This window comes from Erpetoichthys calabaricus, chromosome 4 (genome assembly GCF_900747795.2).
Source record: "Erpetoichthys calabaricus chromosome 4, fErpCal1.3, whole genome shotgun sequence".
NCBI classification, from domain to species: Eukaryota; Metazoa; Chordata; class Cladistia; order Polypteriformes; family Polypteridae; genus Erpetoichthys; species Erpetoichthys calabaricus.
Window position 1 is genome coordinate 134,820,450 of NC_041397.2, and position 16,537 is coordinate 134,836,986.

At 38.3% G+C, this 16,537-nt stretch overlaps 1 protein-coding gene across 5 annotated transcripts in view; it reads left to right on the forward strand.

Annotated features, from left to right (window-relative positions):
* The window catches only part of LOC114650282 (BEN domain-containing protein 2-like), a 106,911-nt gene that overhangs the window by 2,219 nt on the left and 88,155 nt on the right, over positions 1 to 16,537 (forward strand). The window contains exon 2 of one of the 5 annotated variants that reach the window (XM_051927117.1): positions 2,318 to 2,475. The exons of the other annotated variants lie outside the window; for them this stretch is intronic. The gene's annotated coding sequence lies outside the window, so the exon portion shown is untranslated. The remainder of the gene's footprint in view (positions 1 to 2,317; positions 2,476 to 16,537) is intronic. 5 annotated transcript variants of the gene reach the window in all.

The following is a 16,537-nucleotide window of genomic DNA, read 5'->3' on the forward strand; positions in this document are numbered from 1 at the left end:
ATACATTCCGAGATAGTTTCTATAATGTCTCTTGATGTATTTTGACTCCTTGTGAGCCTTACTTGGAATAAGCAGGTCTTGGAAATTGTTGTGCTTTATTGTAATCGTGTTAGTTGGGTAATGGTTAACTTTCAATCAACCTGTGAACAATTTAATATGCAATTAAAAAAAATAGAGATGTCCATGTGATTCTATTAAACCTCCTTCACATATGTGGTAAATACTAAATGTTTATCTTGAATAATTTTGAATTTTTCAGTGTTTTTTGTCATCCATGCTGGATATACTGTATGATATCTGTTCTAAGCCAAAGAACCCTGATGCTTTCACATGAAAACATTACCTTTTGTTAATAGATGCAATATAAAATATTTACAAAAGCAAATATTCCTGAAAATGATGATGTTTTTTTGGTTCACACACTTAAGGCAAAAAATGTGTTAGACTAGAGCAGCCCCAGCACAATCAACAACAAAGCCTTTTATCAAAGTTAATCCAGGTGGAATAGTTCTTGAATGCAAATGGAGAAAACCAGATATTCGGCATTTAGAGAAATCCATCCATCTTTAACACATCATGCATGTATGAGGACACTGAGTCCATCCTGGTAGTGTCTGGTACAAGGCAAAAGACTACTCTTTGAATGGGGTGTAAAAGAAATCCCAGGGAAGTTATATAAAACAGTGTATACCTATTTTAATTGGAGAGCCCAACAAGCAGAACTAGCTCCAGATGGATGTGGAAGCTTTTCACTGCAGCCAGCTGCTTCCTTCAATTTAATTCATTTCAGCTTATCATACTGAAAGTATGAGACGAGCTGGATGCATAAAATATGAACACTTATGGAGTAGTAGCTTCTTTAAAGGCATTTCTGCTTATGGTCTTTTGTTTCTAAGAATAAAAGACATGGATTAACACATTTTAGCATATTATGTAATGTATTCGATTCTGTTGTGAGTTTTGGGGTGACAGAATGCAGTTAAAAACGGCAGCATTTGAGAGAGGTTGTTTTTTTGTTTAGTTTTAAAAAAGAATTGCAATATCTGAAGTGTATTATGAGTAGAGGATCTCCTACAGCACCTTGCCTTTGCATATTTTGCCAGAATATGTTATGAAAGAGTTTTTCACCCCCAAGATTTGTGTGTAGTGTTCGTAACAGCTGATCTAAAGTATAATACAAAGATTATTTCAAAAAGTATTTCCTTAGACTTGTTCATTCTGGTTTGCAATAATACAGTATACCTAATTTTCACTATAGATGCACTACTCCACACTCTGCAGACTATATGTAAGTTTTCTGCAGGGAAGAGCTGTTCTGATAGAAGTTTTTGCTTTCATGTCCAATTCTGTTTTAGTGCAGTTATTTTCTGTTCATGCCTGTAGTTACTGTGGCCATTTAGAAGCAGTACAGAACAATCTAGATGAAGACAGAAGATGCCAATTGTAAAACAAATCATGGGCTGCTTTTAATATTATACCATTCTATGTGTATTACATTTCTCATAGCACTAAAAGTAAAGTTCAAATATGTCTTTAATATTTTGGGGTTTATGCATGACAATTTTTTTTAAAACCATTACTAAATTTATAAAGTCTTTATTGTTCTTCCCTTTGGTTTCCTATATGTTTGTATTTGTTGATCAATTCTTATTTATATTGAATTATTCTTGTTATTTTTATCTATCTCTTGTAACTTTTTTCTTTGACATCTCATAAAACAGTTTGAGCTTCATCCAATGTATGAAAATAGGCTATAGAAATACATGTTGTATATCTGATATTTATTATTTTTTCTTCTAAATTATTAAGTGCCACATTAGAACGAAGATCTGTTTTGCATTTGATTTTCCAAGTAATTTATCCAGAATCTTATATAGTATTTTAGCAGTTACAAAATATTCACAATAAGTGTATAAGCAACCTTAAGCACCGTCTAATCTCTCTGAGGGATGAACATTTAGTAGCCATGTTTATAGAATGTTACAAGGTAGTGTGAGAGTTCTCTTAGTTGCTAGTGTAAATAATGTTGGTCTGCACTTTTTCTAAAAGAAGTTAGGTTCATGGAGTTTTTTAAATTTACATTTGAAGAGAACCATTACTTTCAGATTTTCATTATAGGCGTCTCTTGCTTTTAATTGGATTTTTTTTCTGTAATATTCATGTATTTTCAGGTTTATGTATTTTAGTTTGTAGCAGTGTTTGTTTCATAATATATACAGTATAAATTTAGCAAGTATATTTATGTTTTACACCTAGAGTGATTTTTTTTTTCTTCATCTTGCTTTTGATTCTGCATTTTACTTCTTTAATGTTTCAGTTAGTTAATCCATTTCTCAGATATGCCATTCAAGTAGGTAGTGCTTCCAAGTATTCAGTGTCCGTTTACCTTTCACCTGTGTCTGCTGAGGTGTTTGTTGCCATTATTTGGATACAATTAGTGGAGCAAGTGAACTAAATTAAAAAGACTGATAAAAGGTAAGACAAAAAATACATACTTTTTGTAACTTGTTCTTTTACAAAAGTCATTTTCACCCTTCAGCATCCATCATACTTTAGAATAATAAGATGGTGCTGGCTAATTATAAAAGGACAGCTGTTAAATATCAATTATTTAGAAAGAAAATATGCCGCAGGATTCCTCAAAACCAAATGTCATTGCATTACAAAAAATATCCATATAACAAGAATGAATGGTCTCTACATGATGCAGGTTTTGTTGTTATTCCGTTCTTTCATTCAAAAACACTAGCTGGAGAAGGCATTCAAAAAGCTGAAGTAGCGTTCACAGATAAGAAGCCCCTTATAGAACCTAATAAGATTTTTTTTTTTTCCTTTGAGAGATTTAGGGTAGAAATGTTGCAGACCACAAAACTGCTCAGTAATCTTGCTGAGGCCATTCATGTCCGTAGCCCTCTAAGTCCATGACACACATCTTTTTAAAGAAAAGTTGGATACTGGTGTTATTTTGGAATAGGTGAAAAAGTGGAAAGTTCATATAATGTACTGTACATATTATACTTGAAATACAATGTCCTATGCCATGAGGATGTTAATATGCATACCTTTAAAATGTTATGTATTTTGGATAATATCTTTCTTATAGTGTAATAGGTTTAATCTTTTCATAACCATATCAATGAGGAACTGTCCTGTATTTTGTTGCTACCAATAAAATATGCATCAGATCTGACTAATCTAAAGACCCAGTGGCTACTTAATTTGATAGAGCTATCTTGTATTGGATAGGAATCCCTTTTGCTTTAAGAACAGGATAAATGAGGCATTGATTAAGCAAGATGCTTAAAGCTTTCATTAGGGCTTTTACTTCATGTTGACTAGTACCATGAAGGTCCTGTAAAATTCTTGTTTGGCCATGAGTACCTTGTCTCAGTGCTTGTTGATTGAGATGTAGGGATGGCACAGGCCAATTTGAAGTCAGTTGTTTGTGGAACTAGCTTGAGGTGATGTGCACTTGATGAGATGACATGTTAGCTGGCTGGACGAATCCCATATCAAAAAAGGTAGAGTTGTGGTGCATGGTGCTAATATAGATTTGATATGGAACATTAGTGTTTTAAAGTAGTATTGATTTAATTCTTTGTTCTGTGTCTAATTCAATGTGATATAATTCAAAAAAGGAATACAATTCCCAGTATAATCTCTTCTTTCTATTAGCTGAGAAGTTGCAGCTGATGTGGTCTTCTACCGCTGTAGCCCATCTTCAGCAAGGCCTCATATATTTTGCGTTCAGAGCTGTACCCATTCTCATCTGGGCTCTTTCATTCACAAGGTTTTTTTCAAGCAGAACGTCTTCTCTGTTGAGGTTTATGTGTGTTTCACGATTTTCTGTTAACTACAAAGACTGTAGTGTACGAAAATCCTCAGAGGAAAGCTGTTTTTTGAAGTTCTAGAAATTGCCATGTCATTTTAATGCTTGTTAATCCTGCTGACTATGTGATGTGTGCGCTATACAGGGTGGCCCATATTTATGTATATGATTGAAAAGCCGTTATTGTCAGGAAACTACCAATGTTATTATCAAGTAAAATAATGGAATGTGAACATTCATCCTCTGTTCTCCATGGAGTGGTCCACCAATGCACCATCCAGATCGATACACCCCTAAAGTAGAGCCCAACTTTGAAAGGCATTCGCCACAACAGTTGGCATCAGTATGCACACTCCTGGGCCTACCTGCTCCCTTCGCTTGCAAAACAATACCACTGATGTCGAATTTTGTTTATTCTTGTGATGGTTAGCAGACTAGGGCCACTGCCTCCAAACTCTACTGCCATCTTCTGTTTCACCACTGCATAGTTGTTTGTTGCAGAATATAAACTCACACAATGTACGTGCTGCTCTAGTGACAATTGATTCGCCGCCATTCTGTATTTGAACACAGCAGGGGTTGCCCGGTCCAGCACATCGTTACTCCTATTCTCAGGCTACACAGTGATGCCATTTTCGATATTTTTCACGCAGTATTTTAAATGCTACGGCATGTGAAACATCCTATACATTAATATGGGCCATCCTGTATGTTGAGTTACGACCCATTTTCCTTGTTAGTCAAACTAATTGGTAACAAAAATATACACTGATTTATACATGATGCAAAGTAACTTGTTGCCAAACTCTAGGATTCAAATACTAGCCCAGGAACTGACAATGTGGACTTTATGAAGCCTCTTTGTCTTTCCATTTTTTGCTGGGTGTTTAGGTTTGCCCAAACATTGTAAATACTATACATCCAAGCTGGTTTGCTTGATGACTTTATATTGGCCCTCCAATAGTTTATGTGACAATTATGTTGAGAAGATAGGCTATGGTTCACAGAAACATTAATGGATAATAGATAATATAATTACAGTATCTCCCTAGAAAGCACTGATGCGTTCAACAGGACAGTTTTCTGGAGGAGTTATTTTCTGTTGCTCTTTACAAGGTGTATTATTAAGTAAATAAAAGAACAACTATTTGGAAAAGGTAAGCTCTAGAACACATTTTCTCACTCTGGGGAAACAACCTTGAACTATGCCAAGTTGCGGTGAAAAGTGTGCTTTGAGAAAACTCCATTACTGATGGTAGTTATCCCCTGGGTAATTAAATATGACAATAGGTTTGTAAAATAATTCGTATAGTAATACCTGTCATTCTGAGCTGTGCAGTGAAATTCTTTCTTTCTTTCTTTCTTTCTTTCTTTCTTTCTTTCTTTCTTTCTTTCTTTCTTTCTTTCTTTCTCATAGCCGTTGGATGTTATCTTGGGGAAGTAACAAAACTGCTGCAAGGACAACCTGAAATTGGCCTAAGCCAGCAATGTTTTATAGTAGTTTGGATAGTTAACTGGAAACAATTCTGAAAGGCTGACATTCATTGTAATCTGGTTATTTGGCCTTCTGTGGAATCATCTATACTCATCAGTGATCAGTAACGATATGAGTACTTCTGTTAAAAAAAGAAAAGTAGTAGGCTAGATGTCTAACAGAAATACAAAAAGAGACAGTATATTTCTATTCATTTACAGTGTATAAACCCTTTTTATGTAATTACCAAATAAATACATCATCTGTTTGGTCTCATCATTGGAGTGGTAGCTTTGAGGCTAGGGATCTGCACTGGCAATCAGAAGGTTGCCGGTTCGAATCCCGTAAATGCCAAAAAGGGACTCTGCTCTGTTGGGCCCTTAAGCAAGGCCCTTAACCTGCAATTGCTAAGTGCTTTGAGTAGTGAGAAAAGCGCTATATAAATGCAAAAAATTATTATTATTATCTGTTTATATATCTCTCCCTGTTTTCCCACTCCATCCAGCTCGTTCTCTAAGTTCTCACCAGTCACATCTGCGTTTGTTAATAACCTACTTTGTAAAATAAAGCCGATTACTTGTGTACTGGACCCCATCCCCAGCACGCTACTTAAATCCTGCCTTCATGCCATAATCCCGACTGTTACAACAATAATAAACTCATCCCCCGACACTGGCTCTGCGCCTCTCACTTTTAAAATTGCCTTTGTAACCCCAATGTTAAAGTCTGGTCTTGATGCTGACAATCTTAATGATTTCCGGCCTAAACAGTATCCTCTCCAGACAGAGGAGCAGCTTCAGTGACAGAGTGCTGTCAATGTCCTTCTCCACTGACAGACTGAGGAGATCGTTCCTCCCCCACACTATGTGACTCTTCAATTCCACCCTTAAACGTTAAAATTATACAAAGTTATTGCCTGTCTGTATACCTGCATTGTTATCACTCTTTAATATTGTTCTTTATCAGTATGCTGCTGCTGGACTATGTAAATTTCCCCTTGGGGTTAATAAAGTATCTATCTATTTCCCACTTACCTTTCCTGTCACAAGTTCTTGAGCGTGTTGTAGCTTCCCAACTCACCAATTACCTAACCTCTAATAACTTGATGGAACCCTTTCAGTCTGGTTTCAGGGCGCTGCACAGCTGTGAAACTGCTCTGCTACGGGTAACCAATGATTTGCTTATGGCAGCAGACTCTGGACAAACCAACATATTAATTCTATTAGACCTCAGTGCAGCATTTGACACTGTCAGACATGACATCCTACTGTCCAGAATGGAGAACATGCTGGGCATCTCTGGCATTGCCCTCCAGTGGTTCAAGTCCTATCTGACTGATAGGCTAGAGTTTGTTAGTCGTGGCAACAGCAGATCCAGCTCAGCGCCAGTCACACAAGGAGTTCCTCAGGGCTCTGTCCTCAGCCCTCTTCTCTTCTGTATTTATATGCTTCCCCTTGGTCATATTATACGTAGCTTTGGACTGGGTTATCATTTTTATGCAGATGATACTCAACTCTACTGAAGTGTTAAAAGTGGAACTTCATCAGAGCTGAATCAGCTCACAACCTGCCTTAGTGAAATTAAAACCTGGATGGAGCAGAACTCTTTAAAATTAAATTGCAACAAAACTGAGCTCCTGCAAATTGGGACTAAAGTGCAACATAATAAAATGAGTTCCTTCCCAGTCAGTCTTGGTGGTGATCTCATCAGACCTGCCTCTACTGCAAAGAATCTTGGTGTCATTTTTGATTCCTCCCTCTCTTATTCCACCCACATAAATCACATTAAGAAATTTTCTTACATTCACCTCCGTAACATATCCTGTGTTCACTCCTTCCTCTCCTTCTCTAATTCTGAGAAACTTGTCCATGCTTTTATCACATCCCGCATCGATTATTGTAATTCCCTACTGGCAGGTGCCCCTTCTAATCTTCTATCACAGCTCCAGCTTATTCAAAACTCAGCTGCAAGAATCCTTACTCGAACCAACAGCAGCGAGCACATCACACCCATCCTGCTCCATCTTCACTGGCTCCCAGTGTCTTACAGAATCGAATATAAAATCTTACTATTAACCTACAAAGCCTTAAATAACCTCGCGCCAAACTACATCAGTGACCTTCTCCATCACTATGTGCCTGTCCACCCACTAAGGTCCTCTGATTCTGGAAATCTTGTTGTGCCCCACGCTAATCTACACTCAATGGGTGACAGGGCCTTCAGCTGTATAACGCCCAGACTCTGGAATGACCTACCGAAATTAATCGGGTCGGCTGACTCCATGAATTCTTTTAAAAAAACAACTCAAAACTCATCTGTTCAGGAAGGCTTATAGCTGTACCTGACTTTATTACCCTTCTCTCAGTTTACCTCTCTGTCAAGATGCTCATGTAACCTGTATGTGTGTGTGCTAGACCATCAATTATGTTGTGTTTTTTTTCTTCTCTGAATTCACTGTTGTAATCTTCTTTATTTATTTATCTGGTTTGTACAACGCTATATACTGTATACCCTGCCGTTCTTTCTTATATTCTGTAAGTGCCTGGAAAGTGCAATGGAAAGGCGCTATATAAATAAAATATATCATTATTATTGTTATTATTATTATTAATGACCATTTACTAACATTAACATGTTTACTAACATAAGTTAAAAGTAACATGTACATCATGGTGATAATTTAAAGTTTTATGGATAGGATTTTCTCACGTGTAACATCAAATGGGGCCATTTGTAGACTTGAGGATGAATTTAGTATAGGTTTTAGGAAGAAGCATATGATCATTGTATACTATTGTATCTTAATGTACACATAGTAAATTATTAACGATTAAAAAATAAGATGCTTAATAAATGCTATCTTTTAAATCAGATCCAAATACAATGTCAGTGCCACATGCACTGCTGGGATTATTCAGGATTTTTTTTACAACTAATCTTTAAAGCTGCACTTATAGGAAGACCTTTCAAACTGAGTTTGTAAAAAGTTAATTTGTCATTTGCCTTTATTTATGTATGTTCATATCTATGAATGCCTTTATTTGCAGTTAATAATAGTATTGGTAGCATCACTATTGTCACATATACAGAGTACTATGCAGTAAAAAGTTACTTGCATGTCTGACCAACATGCAGGATGTCACCACTGTCTTGCACCATGATAAAGAAGATTTTATTAAACTGCAAAGCTTAATTTTAATTAATAGAAATGTCAAACCTGCTTACCAGATATACTCCTTAATCCTGTTCCTACGTTCTAGGTCCCTGAAACCTTATTGAGAAAACCAAGTGTATTTATATCTGGCAGATGAAACAGTAATTGCCAGTCAGACCTTTCCCCAATTAGCATACAGTATATAAAGAAGGTATGGAAAGGCCAACTCCAATGACATCCTCCTTCTGAGCAAGTGCATAGAAAACATCCACCATAAGAAAAAATAGAAGATGGCATGAATGCATCATCAGTTACAGACTATCACTGCCACTTCCATACTATTCAAATCTATATTGCATGTGTTTTCCCTTGTTACATTTTTATTTGGTGTACTGATGAACACTCCATTGTATTTAAGATCCTAATGGGAACTACTAATTTGTTGTTCGCTAGTTCATTTTAAGCACTGCGTTATGCTGTTCTTAGCAGCTCGTGCCTCAATTTCAAAGCAGGATCATGAGCTAAGTCACTTGAATGTCTGGCTAGTTTGAAGGTTGAGAAACACCAACTCATAATTCTATTTTATGACATATAGAGCAGCTCATTTAATTGTAATTGTAACGCAACCAATGGTACAGAAAGCCACTTGGTTTAAAAGTTGCCTCCTTTTTTATATGCTTATTATATTCCAAAGATGAGTACAAAAATTTACTGGAGCTTCATATAGGTGTTATTTACTGTTACTGGATAAAGCTGACAGTGGATAAAATTGGCACCTTAAAAACATGTTCGTGATTAGACAGACACATTATGATCTTCAGTAGTGTTAGATTAAAAGACTGCAAAATACTAAATAGAAACAGGCTTTCCAGAAACACTAAAAATAGCAGTTGCTAAGCTTCAACTTAATAGACATAACACACAATTCTGCACTCAGTAACTATAGACCCATCTGGGTCTGTTTTATGGCTGCAACTAATGATTATTTTGGTAGTTGACTAATCATTCAATTTTTTTTTTTTCTTTTCTTTTTTTTTTTTGCCCCGATTAGTCACGATTATTTCATGTCTTACTATTTTGATACCTGCAACCTGTGGTTGCACATTCTGTTCTGGGCTCCAGTGCATGTCTTACCTCATCTGCTCATGTCTGTCCACCTGTGAAAGTCACCCTGATGTCTCTGCATTAACACGAATAAAATTAATAATAAATTAAAATAACAACCAGTGAAACACATGAATTTGAAAATAATCAGATGTTTTATATTTGTGTGACCATCACAGTAAAAAAGAAATACATTAAACAATACAAAGTAAAGTGCACATAGTCTTTAAAACAAAAAAAGTGCATTTAACTTAACCAAAAATGGCCACTGGTGTGTCTTATAAAGTCCAAAAGTTTAAATAAAGCTTCAATTCAAATAAAACAATAATGTACAGTTTATAAAAGATTCAGTTCATATATTCCTGATTGCATTGCAGGAACGTGAGCATTTCGACATGCTCTGGTGTGAGGCTGGCGCTCTTCTTTGAGACAATGTTCCCAGCTGCTGAGAAGAGACGCTAAGAAGGAGTAGAGGTAGCAGGAATACACAAAAATGATTTTGCAGACAAAGATGTTTTAATCATCACACTCTGAAGGAAAAGTGTTGTAGTTTATCACATCATGTACTATATCATGCCAAAATAAAAAAAAAAAACGGACTAAAATATGTAACAAGCTAATTACTGCCAGCATGCCGGAGCCGAGTATATTCGAAAAAGTACATTTGTTGAATGCCGCAACCGGCTAGAGTCGGTTTCCAGTGCAATTTGGAAGCACGCCGAAGCCGAGTATATGCGGCGACGTACATTAATTGAACTCCGCAACTGGCTAAAGTTGTTTCTCAGTGCAATTTGCCAGCATGCCAGAGCCAAGTATATTCAGTGACGTACATTCATTGAACCCCACAACCGGCTATATTTGCTTCACAGAACATTTTGCCAGTACGCCGGAGCTGATCAGTCAGTGCTGTATATTCGTTGAGCAGCCAGCTCATGACCACTGCCGGCCCAGGCAGAACTGCAGCACCACTGTCTCTGGGCTTCAGCCGCTGCACTAGGTGAGCCTGCAATCATCAGTGTTTACCTCTGTGTGTTCGCATGCAGACAGTTCAAGTGCAGTTGGCTCGGTGATTTACTGAATTTTCAATGGCGTCTGTTGCACCTTGAACATATAATAATAGATTGCTGCAGTAGTTTTTTTTTTTTTTTTTTTTATAGTTTTTATAGTTTATTTGCAGTGTGTAAAATGATCAATGTTGCAGTAATTGTGATGCTCTTTGCATGAAAAAAAATACGTGTTCCATTAAAATTTTACATTTTACGTTTACTTAAAAAGTGCAGCTAAAAAGTACTTGGCGTCCAGGGGTGCATTAAACCCCAAGTATGTGTCGGTTTAAGGGTTAACTATCATTGTTGAAACCTTGATATACACATTATAGTGCAAGCATCAACGTTAACACGTGACACTAACTTTACTCGCTAAAACTTACCTCTCGAGAGACGTCGGCGGCATCACAGCTCCAGGATGCTTGCATTGGTATACTGTATGCAGTCTTGACAAACAATAACAAACGATACTGCCCCCAGACGTTCATGTAGTGCATTGCAGTTATAAAAAACCAATGTGGTTCTTTGTGACTGGAGCCTCTATTGAAGGTTCTGTTTATGACGCGTCAACGATTTTTTGTAGTTGACGTCGTTGATTACATCGATTAATCGTTGCAGCCCTAGTCTGTTTTAAACTAATTTAGAACATATTTAAATGGAAGGCAATATTTTATTAGCTTGGGGGACCATGTACCAAAAATATGATATTCACTAGCAAAATACCCGCGCTTCGCAGTGGCGAAGTACTGCTTTAAAATTTTTATTAAGAGGAAAAGTGAACCTTTTTAAACTGAGGGAAAATATACCAATAATTATTTGTTAAGGATCTCTTTGTATACCACGTTGTCAGTTCGGCCCCCTTCGGTTGTAATATGACCAAGCTGTGCGCTGAGCTTACTCTTGAGCATGCAATGTATAGTTGGCCATGTGAAAAGAATCTTGCCTCAAATCAATGCTAACCTTTTGTAGGGTCTGTCCCTGAGACTTATTGTCATTGCGAACCAGAGCCTTACTGGAAATTGGAGGCATTTGAATTGAAATGGGTTTCATCAATAACTTCGCATCCAGCTTTTGAGAGTTTAAACATTCATAAACATCAAAGTGTCCACTACTCAAATTGTCACCTGTGAATCTAAGATGTTTAAGAGGCATTGGCGGTTGTCCAAAGGTGTAAAATATTTGGCCCTTTTGGTACACTTGAAAGCGACAACCGAACAATTCAGCGGCAGCCATCAACTCGCATGCAGAACCATAGGTGAAGGGCTTAAGCATTTCACTCTTATAGTGCTCCTGTGTAGTATAATTATCTCCTGAACCATCATCAGTCCACACCTTGAACCTGTCCCAGTCATTCAATACGTAAGACACAATGTTCCTCCGGATATCAAGAGTGAGCCTGATATGGCCGTGCAATATGTAACACAGAGAATGGAAAAGGCAGTCGCCATCTCTGGGCATGGAAACCATTCGGTAAGTGACAGTTCTTTGATCGATGGTGATCACCACGATAGACATGTTAATGGGGGTACAGTTGGAATGATACAGGAAATGGGTACCTGAACAATGTAAACTAAGTCTAAAATACCCACAATAACTATAATCATAATAATTGAACAATAAAACTGCGGAGAAGCCGTGGATTAACTAAAAAGGCTGCAGTTATCAGCAGGGAGACGTGAATACCGTGGCGAAGCAAGGAAGGGAATGAAGAGACCGGAGCGACGGACGGCTTTATATAGACAGGCAACAAACTACGTGGGAGGCGTGGGGATGGGAGACCCAACGGCGCCTCACACGGCGACCGAGCTGCAGGCTATGGACGTATATATGTACGTAAGTAGGATTCAGTTATCGTTGGGAACCCGTGTACCAAATTTCTTGAAGATGGGCCCATAAATAACAAAGACTGTTGGAAAGTTAAATATGGTCGGCCGACAGTGCCGTCATACCACCGAAATAAGTACGTACATTGGTTTCAGTTAGCGCAGGGAAGCCGCCTACCAAATTTCATGAAGATGGGGTCATAAATAAGAAAGTTTAACATGGCGGATGTTGTCGACCGTTACGCGTAGAATTTCGAAATGAAACCTGCTTAACTTTTGTAAGTAAACTGTAAGGAATGAGCCTGCCAAATTTCAGCCTTCTACCTACGTGGGAAGTTGGAGAATTAGTGATGAGTGAGTCAGTGAGGGCTTTGCCTTTTATTAGTATAGACTAGCAAAATACCCGCGCTTCGCAGCGGAGAAGTAGTGTGTTAAAGAGGTTATGAAAAAGAAAAGGAAACACTTTAAAAATAACGTAACATGATTGTCAATGTAATTGTGTTGTCATTGTTATGAGTGTTGCTGTCATATATATATCCATCCATCCATTGTCCAACCCGCTGAATCCGAACACAGGGTCACGGGGGGTCTGCCGGAGCCAATCCCAGCCAACACAGGGCACAAGGCAGGAACCAATCCTGGGCAGGGTGCCAACCCACCGCAGGACACACACAAACACACCCACACACCAAGCACACACTAGGGCCAAGTTAGAATCGCCAATCCACCTAACCAGCATGTCTTTGGACTGTGGGAGGAAACCGGAGCGCCCGGAGGAAACCCACGCAGACACGGGGAGAACATGCAAACTCCACGCAGGGAGGGCCCAGGAAGCAAACCTGGGTCCCCAGGTCTCCCAACTGCGAGGCAGCAGCGCTACCCACTGCGCCACCGTGCCGCCCTCATATATATATATATATATATACACATAATCATATATATATACACATAATCATATATACACACATACATATACATACATATATACACACATACATACATACACACACATATATATATATATATATATATATATATATATATATATATATACACACAGACACATATATATTTACATATCTACATATGTATACATATCTACATAATTAACATCCGGCGCCGCCGAGAGTGTCAGCCTTTTCAGCAGCTCCATGTATGACTGTATGTGTACTTTTCTACTTTTATTTTTCTATTTCTATTTTTATTTATTGATCACTCCTATTACTTTATTACTTTATCGTATTAATTTATTTTATGTGGATTCGTTCCCTGGACACACTTACTTTTACAACGTGGGCATGGAGTTTTACACGCCAAGACTCGCCTTTGTGAATTTCCCATTGGGATTAATAAAGTATCTATCTATCTGCATATATACATTATATATATATATATATATATATATATATATATATATATATATATATATATATATATATAGCTGATTACCCAGTGGCTTCGCTCACTGAGTGCAAGAGAAAAAAATAAAAAGTAGTATGTATAAAATAAGTTTGTTAATTGCCAAATTTATTTTTCCACAAATAAAGAGCACTTACAATAACATAGAAATCAATATAAACAAGATTAACATCATTATCATATGAGAATATGAAGTAATATATAAGAAGCACATTGCATATAAATATAAATTAAACAGTAAAATTTTCTTCTATAATACGCTACCGTGGCTATTCGTTTGTCTGTCCAGGATTTTAAATCACCTGTAGCTCACAAACCGTTTCATCTATTGACTTGAAATTTGGTACACATATACTACGTCACGTGTACTATTCGCTTTCAGGGTGATGATTTTATTACTCTTTTTATCTTTATTTTATTGTAGAATCAACTCACAGCTGTGCGCACCATACTAAGTTATCGCAACACAAAAACTAACTTAATCAGTTTTAACGGGAAAAGATGCCGACGAAAGAAGAGAAGCAGCGGGACGCTAGGGTGAAGAGCTGCTCATTAAGCAGCAAGCGCATCAACCTCTGAGCAAACGAATGGTAAATGTACAGAGAAAGAGGATAAATAACATGAATGGTCATGTGAAGTGTATTCACTCCATGTTATCGTGCAGTGCGCTGTTACTGGTATTTTGATAAAAGAATTTGAACAACATATAAGAAGCGTATAAATTATTAAACAGTAAAACATTAACATTTAAGAAGTTGTAGCAGATATAGCGTTTGTCCACCTCTTGAACCCTCAGGTACCACTCTTGAGACCAGGTGAAAGTATAACTGATATTTATTTTATAATTATACTGTGCACAAAGCACCCTTTCCACCACACTACTCATATACAATAAACTCTCAAAACCAATACAATCCTCCACTCCCAGACACTTCGCCCTCCTACCTCCCAGCTCAGCTCAGTGTTCTGGGCTTTCCATAGTCCTTTTATAGCTCCTGACCCGGAAGTGGTTCCAAGCACAACCCACAAGTCCATTTCCTTCCGGGTCAGGGCAAACAGTCCACTTCTTCATCCCGGGAGCACGTCGCTTCCTCCAGTCACGTGACTGACACGCACTCCCGGGTTATAGGGCATGCAAGAGCCCACTAGCCCCCCTACAGCGACTCCTGGCGGCCCCCAAGGTATCCATCAGGGCTGTGTCACAACACTACAAAGTCCATGAGGCCCTGCTGGAACTCGGGGCACGAATATGCTGTCCGGAGGGCTCCTCCTAGCGGCCTGGGGGTGAGGGCCGGACTGGAAAGCCGGCAATCCTCCACAAAGTAAAGATACATTGAGTACTACTGCAGTGCTTTTGGGTATAGTACATTTTTTGTTTGCCCATTACATGCATAAATGTATACATTTTTTGGTGTACCTACCCGAGAACACGCGACATGACCCGGCAGTTAAAAGTTTCTCGCTCCAGCAATTTCAGCTCTGTTAAAAGTCTCGTTTATACCTCGTGTCTTCTCATTAAACTTGTATCTCACGAATATGGTATTGCAAATGGCAGCTGGAGCGTTTCTATAAACTCAATTTAAACTTACGGTTTACACCGTGCTTTGAATATGCATAGTACGCGACATGTGTTTCGCCGTAATTGTGGGCTCATCAGGCGTACACACTCACTGCACTTCCTTACAGGAATTGAACCTCGGATGTCAGCACTAGAGGCGAAGCCCCTAACGTTGTGCCACGGCGTGTGGTTCGTTCATTTGACAGCATGTAGATCGGGGTAATTACATTGCAGGCATTCGTAGTCTGATTCACAATCTGATTGTATGGGTGGTTACCTACCAGGTAACGCTTGTGGTTGGTCAGCAAGCCGGCTAACTTCTGCCACGGTGCCCTCTTTCAGTTGCGAGAAGCAGATCATAGAATGGTTGAAATAGTTTAATATATATAGCAAAATCCCCGCGCTTCGCAGGGGCTAATATGGTATTGCAAACGGTAGCGGGAGCGTTTCTATAAACTTAAAGTTACGGTTTATACCGTGCTTTTTTTCATTATGTTTTCGTACCTTATCAATTGTGTAATGTGTTTTTTGAACAGGTTTGATTCATCGAAGTGATCACTCCTGCTGCGTTCAGTCACTTCACGTGAGCCGGTCTCTTGTGTGATGTTGTGATGTCCACGGGTTTATTTAATGTTAGCTAAGACCCGGCAGTTAAAAGTTTATCACTACAGCAATATTAACTCTGTTACAATGTGATCCAAACTGTCGTTTATACCTCGTGTCTTCTCATTAAACTTGTATCTCGCGAATATGGCATTGCAAACGGCAGCGGGTCAGTTCACGTGCTTACGTGGGAGGCGTGATGACGCGATATATTTTGATATATATCAAAATACCCGCGCTTCGCAGTGGCGAAGTACTGCTTTAAAATTTTTATTAAGAGGAAAAGTAAACCTTTTTAAACGGTGGCTTCGCCTCTTGCGCTGACGTCGCCTGTCCGCTGTTTTATAAACGAACGCCATATAAGGCCGTCCTTTCTCCTTCACAGTCAGTTCACGTGATTACGTGGGAGGCGTGATGACGCAATACGCAACCCCCGCAACCCCGTCTCCCACGGCCAGTGAGTTGCAGTCCATTACTGTATATGGCCAAAAAAGAGGTTCCAGTTATTACCGTTACGCTTTGAATTT